Raw genomic sequence first — 9,708 nt, forward strand, 5'->3', positions numbered from 1 at the left:
CGAATCGAGTCGAGAAAATAACCGCCGTGTGGCCGCGTCCGTCCTCCTCTGCCACGAGCGAATCGACGTGCTGAGCCCCGAGATTACTCCGAGCGAAAGATGTTTTATTCTTTTTTGATCTGGTCAATAATTCTCGTACTAAAATTGTCCGAGGGCATCGAAATTCAGTGGTAGGAGACCAAACGATAAGAGGGTACTTATTCTTTAATCCTTCTTTTCTTTCTTTTTTTTTCATTTTTTTCCTGTGATTTGGAAATGTGCAAGAAAGTCCAAGTTCAGGTTCGGCTTTGGGTTATGCACCACTCTTTTTCTGTCAAGTGGATGACCCCTGAAATCATTTTCTTTTTCCTTTTTCTGGGGGGTAAAAGGACGCCGCGTTGAATTTCGGAAAATTCGTGTATCTTATCTTCCAAGGCCATATTCCTCACTTTATAATATATCTGCTTCAAACAAGGCGGAGAACCTCCTCCGATTGCCAAACTCAAAAACCTTGAACTAATAAATCAAAAGAGAACGAATTTATGTTTAATATTATAAAAATTCCAAATCAGTAATGACAAATTTATCTTGAACTAGTATACCCATGACAAATTTTTTATATATTAATTTTTATTTAATTTTACCATCAAATCATGTTGAATAATACATACCTAGGTTAAAGTGTATCGATTTTTTATTTAAGAATTGTAAAGAAAATATTGACATGGCCAAGGACAAGGAAAGCGGGCTATTTCGATAAAATTGACAATTATGCGTGCGTTTTTCCCTGAAAAAAGAAGAAGCCGCTGTCATGTCACGTCCAGAGATTATACGAAGCGTTGCATGCGGGGTTTAGCTAAATATACGCGCACGGCATAGATTTCGGCATCGAAAATTCTCGAACGAACGACAGCGGATCCGATCGGCCGGTCCTAGAAATCCACGAAACCTTATCATGTCGTCTTCAGTCTGACGAGGAATTTCCAACGTGGGGACGGCGTCGGGGTTGGTTGGGGAGGGGCCCCACGTAAGGGGTGTGGGGTGGGGACAGCGCAGCACCACGGACGGTGGCGAGCCGCGCTGCCTGCCCGCAGAGCCGAACCTAAAGAAAAGTCGGCGTTGACGATGACGAAGACGATGACGTGTCGGGGGAGGGAGGGAGGGAGGGAGGGAGGGGCCGTTTTGGGGCTTCTCGCCATCGTTTCGCCACGCCACCGAACTTGGCCTCCCGATGCCGACGAAGCTGCCTACTCGAATATCTCTTCCTTTTATTTTATTTTATTTTTTTTCTTTTCCCCCTTCTTTTTGTTTAGTTTAATTTAATTTAATTTGGGCTTTCTGCTTTGTTAGGTAAATTGTTCTTTCTTTTTTTTTCTCTCTTGGCTCTCGGACCACTTCTTCGTGCTCCCGGGCATCTTGTCATGTGCACGATGCGAGATCACGCGTACTTCTCCCAAAATGACATTCGATTCCCCCGGCTTCGGACATAGTTGTTAATCACAGATAATTCACATCACAAGAACCAGGAAAAAAAAAAACAGATAGCCGGGATCACCAAACACGACTTGCTCGGGTGAAAGGCACAATGATTGTCGTGCTTCTCTTGGTAATGGAAGGAGTGAATCGGATCGAAGTAGTTTAGGTTTAGAGTCAGCGTAATTTTTTATATGAACAAACTCAACGATGATGTCTCATTGCGTGTCTAGTACATAATAAGTTACTTGTGATGTTAAGATTTTAATATCTACTATTTTAGTACTATTCTATAGAGAACAAAAAAGTACCATGTGTCACTAAATGAGAAAAGAAGAAGCAAATGCCTATTTTACTTACCCATATTTTAATGTAGTCACCATCGCATCAAGTGCTAAATGTACATTATTTTTTTTTTTCTTGAATGAACAGTTGACTTGGCATTATACCTAAATATCCATAAGGACCACATTCCCAATTTACTTAATCATCCACCTTTGGGGCTTTATTTTTTGTCTCGCACTAACACGTCCAAAGAATATAGCATCGACACAATCTTAAGTTTATTTTACATTTTTGGTTATAATAAACACCGATTTATATTGTGGCGAAAATAAAAGATCGCTCTAATATTTGTATTCTTGTAGTGTGATTTAGCTCTTAATAATTTTTTCATTTAGACCAAAAAAACTCTCAATATATATATTTTTTCATTTAGACCAAAAGAACCTTTGATATTTTTACACAAGAAATATATAATTTATTGATGAATTACTGAGATAAATCGAGTCAATTTTGAGTAAAAGCTAAGTAGGGAAGATCTCTGTCCTTATCACATGTCATGCGAATCCTCGTTTCCTGCTCATCGCAAGAACGCCCGCCGTTCTGCCTCTCTCTCTCTCTCTCTCTCTATATCCGCCTTTGGTGCCGGCGCGCCATAAAAATCGCAGCGACCTGATTTTTCTTGGGCTACGCGAAGCATATCTCGGTCATCAATTCGGTCTGCCCTGTTTTCTGCGGGAGGGGGCCGGCTTCAATCCGCGGCAAAATCCGTTCTTGCGAGGTCCTTCTCAAGCTGAAACTCTCTGTCGTCTCTTAGTTTTGATGCATCGCATCGCGACCCAGTATTGTTCTGAATTCGCTAGCTATCAATCCGTTTTGCTTTTCCGTTTCTTTTGAATTTTCGGGTGGAATTCTGGGTTCTCTTTGGGGAAAGGAGGGAATTCAGAATTCCCAACTCCGATGGAGCTTGTGGAACGGCTTGGTTTTCAGCTTATAGCCGCGAGTCTCGACGAAAGTTCCTGCTTTAGCATTTCTTCGTGGGTTGGTCGAGTTGTGGGTTGGTAGCTGATCATTTTGTCTGTGTAGTTTTGGGTATGTGTTTGTTCTTGAGATACTTCTGTTAGAGCCTTTTTTATGTACGTGTGTGCTTGGGCAATCCAATGATCATTGCTTTTGCTTCTCTTCTCTTTCCCTGTTTTCTGAGGATTCTGAAGAAAGATAATTGTTTTGCTCACTCGTGGGTTACGACCAAGAAAGATTTATGTCTCTAAGAGAAGTTTGATAAATTTAATGCTGAATTGTTGGCTATTGGTTGCTTGATAAATTTGACTCTATTGCACTCTTCATCTTGAATTGCTCTGTATTGGTGCATTACCTGAACAAAGAGATCTCAATCTAGCGGTCATGTTTCCATCTGATTTGTTTCTGTTTTTGTTGTGCCAGTCAGCTCATGTGGTAGAAAAGATCTCTTTTTCTCCTCTTTATTGCTTGCTTTATCGTGCTTTCTGGTGGTCATCACAAAAGCGTTCCTGTCCATGACTGGTGGCAATTCGCATGTTTGTAGACATAATCGTAGAAATCAGTTTGGAACTTTATGAGAGATCTCTGAGTTTATATGATTTACTAGTAAGGTCATCTTTTTCCATCTTTGAAGATCTTTGGATCACTACCTTTTTCTGTTATTAGTTGGCCATGTGGATTTGAGATCTTAAACTGGAAGACTATAGAAAGGCTGTCACAATTTATTATTTCCATCTCAAGCTATGTAAGAGAGTTCTTTTAGTTGAGGCAGTGAACTATTCACTCCAATGTGGGTTATGGATTTCATGGCTTGAGATAAATGTTTAATTTGTAAGATGCCCTTCCTTTCCTTATTCTAAAAGGCTTTGGTTCTTATTTTTAATTTTAGATTGATTGAATTAGCTCTGCTGTATTGCAATCTCTCATCCTGATGCTTTCTTTAATTGGCTAGGGAAAATCATTAGAGAGTTTGTGGCTTGATCTTGTTATAATGACTCCAGAATTAGATGGCGGATCGGTTGGTTTGATCTTTGTTTGAAACTCCTTGCATTTCCTTGCCTTGCCTTGCCTTGTTTCCTTGCGTGTATTCTGTGCCATGATGCAGTTGAAGTTCCTTAGGCTGTACCATGGATGCTCGTGGTTGGTAGTATATTTGAGATTTTAAAAGGGATTCCATTTCATCTGGCAACATAATCATATTTCTTCTTTTGCTTTTATGAGTCAATCCCTTATCGTTGAAACATGGCTTCTCTTTTTTTTTCTTTGATATACTGAATGCTCGACAGCGGCCTGCCCATTTTCTTCGGCACATGGAGTTTCTTCAAATCCACTGGTGGGATTTGGATACTGTATAAGATTTGCTGAGGAGTTGGGGTCTGCTTTTTAATCCATAACACGTTACCTTGGTTCTCATTAATGCTTTTAGTTCCTCTAGAGTGATTCCAAACGCTGAACTTCTTAAATTTGCTAGTTGGTGTGAGCAAGAAAGCCTTCCAATATTCTGCCTATCAATGTGTCAAGAACTCAAGAAGTTGAACAACATTGTGCTTGGTTCTTTGTTACTTAATGTCTCAATTTGGTAACCATCCTAATGTCACCTTACCAATCTTGCTCTATCTCTCAACTTTTTGCTTATAGGATGATCTACGGATTCGGTTTCATCTCGCAACCTCAGCTCGTCCTTTGAAGGGTCCTAGCTGGTCTGAAGTGCTCATCAATAGTGTAGATTATTATCTGAGGAAATGGATCGCTGTGATACTTCAGGTTTTGTTAGCGGAGGAGCAATACACTGTTTGATGGACATGTAATGTAGATATATTTTGTTTTTTTGCTAATTTAGACACATCAGAAATCAGGCAGGCTGCCACACACTGCTGTTTAGATCAGACACATCAATAGTCATCTCATGGACCCTAGATTTCAGAACTTGGGTTTCGCTGCCAATTCTTCTTCAAAGGCCTCCAAGACATTGGGCAATTCTTCTTCAAAGGCCTTCAAGACATTGGGCAGTTTACCTCCTGCCAAGGAACGGGTGTTAAATATATTGCTGACCCCATTTTACAACTTGATTCCCCTGCTTCACTTCGTCTCTTGTCTGCCTCGAAGGGAGTCAAACGCAAGAGGAAAATGATGGACTCCATCAACTGGCAAGTTGGCTCTTCCCTGTATCTTGGGCTAGGTCGGCCTTCAAGCTCCTCAGACAGCAAGGGAAGTTCAGGAACTGCCTGCACCACAACATCTTCAGCTAAGGAAACTGACGAGGAGTCATCAATGGATCTTGATCTGGATTTCACTCTGAGTATTGGCAATGACAAAGCACCTTCCAGGAAGAAAGTTGCTAGTCCTGATCCGCAACCTAAGGTTGACCTGGAGTTAAGTCTCTACTGGGCCTTCTGAGTCTGGTTTAACCTGCATTCATCCAAATTCCTCTCAAATATGTTCTGGCCTGGAGATTCCCTTATGCATTGGTAGGTACACAAATGTGGACGAAAGATCAACATCGAGTTGCTGGAAATCAGGGATATACTTGGATCCTTTCCACAAGGTGAACAAAGAAAATAGCTTCTTTCAGAACCAGGTTTCTGAAAAGACAGATTTGGTTGCTGCTGTTCCAGACCTGTCTTCAAGCGTACTATCTACTCCAAGGAGCTCAATCACCTGTACCTCTAGCCAGCGGAGTAGTGCTTCAAAACTGTGCCAGGTTGAGGGATGTGGGAAGGGGGCAAGAGGTGCCTCCGGGCGTTGTATATCCCATGGAGGTGGCAGAAGGTGTCAAAAACCTGGCTGTCACAAGGGGGCTGAGGGCCGAACTGTGTATTGCAAGGCCCATGGAGGTGGTCGGCGTTGTGAGTTTCTGGGATGCAGAGTGCAGAAGGGCACAGATTTGTGCATTGCCCACGGCGGTGCGATTACTGCGATGGTTGCACTCGAGCTGCGAGGAAGTCAGGCTTGTGTATCCGGCATGGTGGAGGCAAAAGATGCCAGAAAGAGAACTGCACAAAGAGTGCCGAAGGCCTGTCAGGTCTCTGCATCTGCATGGAGGCGGCCGCCGCTGCCATTATACAGGGTGCACGAAAGGGGCACAAGGGAGCACTATGTTTTGTAAGGCTCATGGTGGGGGTAAGCGGTGCACGTTCGTGGGTTGCAACAAGGGTGCTGAAGGGAGCACCCCCTTTTGCAAAGGTCATGGTGGGGGCAAGAGGTGCGCCTTCCAGGCGGGGATTTGTTCCAAGAGTGTGCATGGTGGCACCAATTTCTGCGTGGCCCATGGGGGTGGAAAACGTTGCGCTATGCCTGAGTGCACAAGAAGTGCGAGGGTAGGACCAATTTTTGTGTACGTCATGGTGGGGGCAAAAGATGTAAATCTCATGGGTGCAGCAAGAGTGCTCAAGGCACGGATTATTGCAAGGCCCATGGTGGTGGGAAGAGGTGCTCTTGGGACAGCCAGGGTCAGTTCGGGGATCAAAATACTGGTTCATGCAACTCTTTGCTAGGGAAAGACGGGTCTCTGTGCACTCCACATTTCCTTCAGATGTTTTTCTTAGAGCGGTTTATTGGTAAGAGGCATTTAGGTATTCTCGAAACATGCATGTTCAAGTCAATTATTGCATGTAAAAATGAAACTGTTTTGATGATTTTGCTAATCCTAAATAGACTTCATGATTTTGTTAACGCAGAACTATAGGGGACCACTGAACACCAGCGACGGTGGCCTGACGGTACGAACTGATATTCCACAAACGCGAGGTCACGATGTCAATCCATCAGTGCCTATATCTTGCCTTCCCGTGATGGGAGCTCTGGCAGCTTGGTGTTGGATGAAGAGACTTGGCTACCCGAGATAACTAGGTTGCGAGTGGTATTGGACGATGACCTTCTCGCGATCTGAAATATTTCAAGGCAGACGTGAAACTTTTACAATTACTCAAAATGGTAACAGAGCATAGTCTCCTTGATTGCTCCTCTCGGTCTTTCCTTTGCGACAAAGAAAAAGAAAATGTTCTCTGAGATGGCGTGGGAAGTTAAATAGAATAAAGATGAACTGTTAACTTCAACAAGGAAATCAGATTGAAATGGATTGTAATCTGCCAACTCGAAAACCCCAATTTCTGCATCTCTTCAGTCGCTGCTGTTGTTGGAGGTACGAAAGCTGCTTCGTTTGACTTTGAATGTAGACCTCGATAATTGACATCGTGATACAGATAAATCTTTTAGAGCATGTCACCAAAAAAAAAAGTATAGAGCATATTAGTACAACTACCAAAATTAGTAGCTTTTTGTTTTTCTTTTGTCAAGTTGCAAAAGATGAACGTAAGCACATCAGTTGCCTACCTCAACAATGTTTGCATTTGATCACCGGGAGAGATTTTGCCAAATGCAGAAGACGGTGGGATATTCTACAAAGCAAGCATAGTTGAGAGACATCAGGTCAATGAGCTAGGGCCTAAGAAAAAGATATTTGGAAGAGAAAATACAACAAACGCCAATATTGCAGAAAAATATCAATACAAGAGCAACAATTCATGATTCTCACGCAAAGCATAGTGCATTTCCATAAGTGGAAAGATAAGCAATTTTTGGGCATGAAACAAAGTTCAAGATATATCATCAATAAAGATAGGCACATCCATGCATCACAATTCCTGCACTGAAAGCAAGTCCATGTACGTATTATTTGTTTTGAGAACAAAGATTAGACATTGGAGAGACATCTTCTTATTGAATCCGAACTCAATCAATTACGATGAGTGGGATTTCTTGGATGAGGTGCCAACAGTCGCCGCAGAGTTTTGAGCACCGATCTTTCAGAATCTCTCATTGAATTATGCGGAATACATGGAGGGAGGGATGGAAGCTGTCCTCTGTCAAGTACCTCAACATCCAGCAACTATAAAATATATGACCGTTTGAGGGAGGAGAGATGCCTGCGAAGCCCACTTGATAGTCTCTTCACGTTCCTCATATTTTTCATCCAAGGAGAGGTTAGAGAGGAAGGAAATAGGAGGCTCCACGCATCTTATGTCCTCCGCTATTGATGGTTCTTCCACATTTTTCATATTTCTTATCCAAAATCCTAGAAGAGGACAATTAATTAGTCCTGAATAAAAATTACTTCCATGCATAATGAACAACTTTGAGAGTGATCAGACAAAAAGAATTATATGCATATCCACCCGACAGCAACAAAAAATGAACAGACAAGATAAGAACCAGGATCCTTCGCTTTCCTTTTCTCAGCAATTAGTGACCCTTTGGATGATTTTTTTTTTCGCTGAATAATTCTTACAATTATGTTAGCACACACGTATGGGAGACACTAATCACCAGTGATGGTGACTTATCAGTTCAGGCATGATATTCTACGAATGTGAGGTCATGAGATCAAATGATTAGTGCAGGTTGATAACTCTTAAGAATGATTGCCGTCACCTGGCGTAACTAGAAAGCTCCGAATGCAGCAACTTTTAACCATAAATCACCAGATCCTGAGACCATCAGTAATACAGATAAGAAAAACAATTTTGCAGTGTGTTGCCTGCAAGAATATAAGAGAGCTATGTCATCGGTGGATGAAAGGCAAGGCGTGTAGTAAAACCTAAGCTAGGTTACGTGAATATCAACTGCGATGGGTCTGACATTAAAGAAACGAAACATGCTGTTGCTGGGATTGTTGGGAAGATGGAATTGGAATTTGAGGCATGAATACACTGTCTTTAAGAAACAAACTATTTACTAAAGCACTTTTTCTATGTTTTATGAACAAACTAACAACAGGCATTGTGGCCACAAATTAGGCAGGGGACATGGTTACCCGCAGGGATGTGGTGGTGCTAGTTAGATTTGCAGAGGAGGCTGAATTACTTTTTGTTGGAAAGAGCATTGCAGTGGCAAAAGAGAAGCTGGCCCAAGGTTGTAGTGGAGATAGATGCAGCTGTGGTATCCAAGGATATTATCAACTTTCGCAAGCAGTACAACTAAAGACTAAAGGAAGCTCCTGCTGGAATTCAAGCAGCTAAAGATCAATTTTCAGCTCTAAATTGTAGTCGTATTTCGTGAAAAGCAAATGTTTATGCCCATTGGGTAGCTTTGCATACTAGGAAGAGGACGTGTTATCAAAATTGGAAGTAATGGATGAGTACCGAGTTTGTTTGCTAGACAAAAAAACCCAACGAATTGTCATTCGTTGACCTTAGAGGGTTGTTTTTGGAAATTCATGGGAATTATCTTTATGACAAAATATCAATTTGTATTACGCATCGAATAGAGGAGGCAGAATCAAAATTTATGCCTTCAAAACCAAAAACTTACCCTTAATCCGAGAAAACTGGCGGTGCATGGAAGAATCAATTCATTGGATCCACACCCAATCTATCTCGATGAGAGGGATTTCTTGGATGAGGGGCCAATAGTCACCAGTGAGTTTTGAGCATCTATCTTTCAGAATCTCACATTTCTCTATGTACAATTCTTGGAGGGAGGGAGGGAGGCCATCCTCTAGCAAGTACCTCAGCTTTGGGCAAGAGTCGATCCATAAATGTTTGAGAGAGGATAGATGGTTGAGAAGACTGCTTGATAGTCTTTCAACATTCCACATATTGCAAATGTGAAGATACAATAGAGAGGAAGGAAAGAGAAGACTCCATGCATCCCTGTCCTCCGAAGGAAACCATACCTTCTCTCCCTCCCCTCCCATGCAAAAGTCAATTAACATACACCAGAGGGATGTGAGTAGGTGTAAGCCCCATTCTCTCATTGGCTGCTTTAGATTCTCGCACCCTCTTATTAAAAGGCGATGCAAATTGGGAGGCAAACCTCCTTTGGGGAAGCATTTGATATTTTGGCAATCCTCGATAAATAGCGTCTCGAGGGATGTAAGATGATGCCACGATTTGGTAGAGACTTTATCTTCGACAATTACTAATTATAAGACACACGGGGTGACGGGAAGAGAAG

The 9,708-nt window shown here is 42.1% G+C and overlaps 1 long non-coding RNA gene and 1 pseudogene across 2 annotated transcripts; one reads left to right on the forward strand and one right to left on the reverse strand.

Moving 5' to 3' along the window:
- The first annotated feature begins 2,694 nt into the window (after positions 1-2,694).
- On the forward strand, positions 2,695-6,299 carry LOC120292604 (annotated as a pseudogene).
- Positions 6,300-6,657: 358 nt separating this feature from the next.
- On the reverse strand, positions 6,658-9,632 carry LOC108957399. Of its 2 annotated transcripts, XR_005550675.1 has the most exons (5): positions 9,064-9,632; positions 8,185-8,290; positions 7,628-7,828; positions 7,087-7,151; positions 6,658-6,962 (listed from the first exon to the last, which is right to left on the reverse strand). It is a non-coding gene; the product is annotated as an uncharacterized LOC108957399 (long non-coding RNA). The 2 variants fall into 2 exon arrangements; XR_005550674.1 differs by having other exon boundaries at positions 7,087-7,828.
- Positions 9,633-9,708: the final 76 nt, after the last annotated feature.

Source organism: Eucalyptus grandis, chromosome 4 (genome assembly GCF_016545825.1).
Source record: "Eucalyptus grandis isolate ANBG69807.140 chromosome 4, ASM1654582v1, whole genome shotgun sequence".
Lineage (NCBI taxonomy): Eukaryota > Viridiplantae > Streptophyta > Magnoliopsida > Myrtales > Myrtaceae > Eucalyptus > Eucalyptus grandis.